Genomic DNA, 776 nt, shown 5'->3' with positions numbered 1-776 from the left:
ACAATATGTGTGAAATGGGGGTGTGATGGGTCGTTTATAATAGTTGACATAATAATATTATCATAAGAAAGAAACCAAAAGAGAATCCCGCAAACTACACATCCACAAGAGAAACTGGAGAGTTTGAAAGCTCAATGTGGCAAAATTTTCTTTGCTAAATCTCTTTGGCCGTAACAGAAGCCACAAGTCATCGTGACCGTTATTTTTTCTAATCCACTTAATTAATTAAGAAATAATGTTTTTCTCTGTGGTTGCATTGGTTATCATCAGGCATTGGCCGAAAAACTATTAATTACAAGGAAGTCCCCGTACTCCCTGGGGTCATTTTGTACCCCCGGGGTTGTTTTCTTCACATTTTAGAATACATGTACTTTTATTACGAAGGTCTTTTTGAAACTTTCAGAACTACTTTTAAAAAAATCATTTTGACAGACTGCTATTGCTATGCAAAGCACATGGATCGGATTAACGAGTAGATTTCCTCTTTGGAAAGTGTGGGCATAGAGTTCCCCACATCGTATGGATACATAGTAAAACACGACGTACGGATATGGTTTTAATAAGTAGAACAGAAAAGGGAGTCAAGAGAACGCAACGGAGAGTACATTCTCCTCCTCCTACATGCGTCTGTGATGTAGGGGTAGGGCGCTTCGCTTTCGCAAGCAGCTTGGAGACCGCTTCCCTGGTGAGAATAATTTTTATCGAGTATCTTGGCCTTTATGCTGGGATGTCGCATCCCTCTCTTTCTCTCCTAAGTGCCCCCCCTCTCTCTCTCT

This window comes from Aplysia californica, unplaced genomic scaffold, assembly GCF_000002075.1.
Source record: "Aplysia californica isolate F4 #8 unplaced genomic scaffold, AplCal3.0 scaffold00005, whole genome shotgun sequence".
Taxonomy (NCBI): Eukaryota; Metazoa; Mollusca; class Gastropoda; order Aplysiida; family Aplysiidae; genus Aplysia; species Aplysia californica.
Note: the sequence above shows the minus strand (reverse complement) of the source record.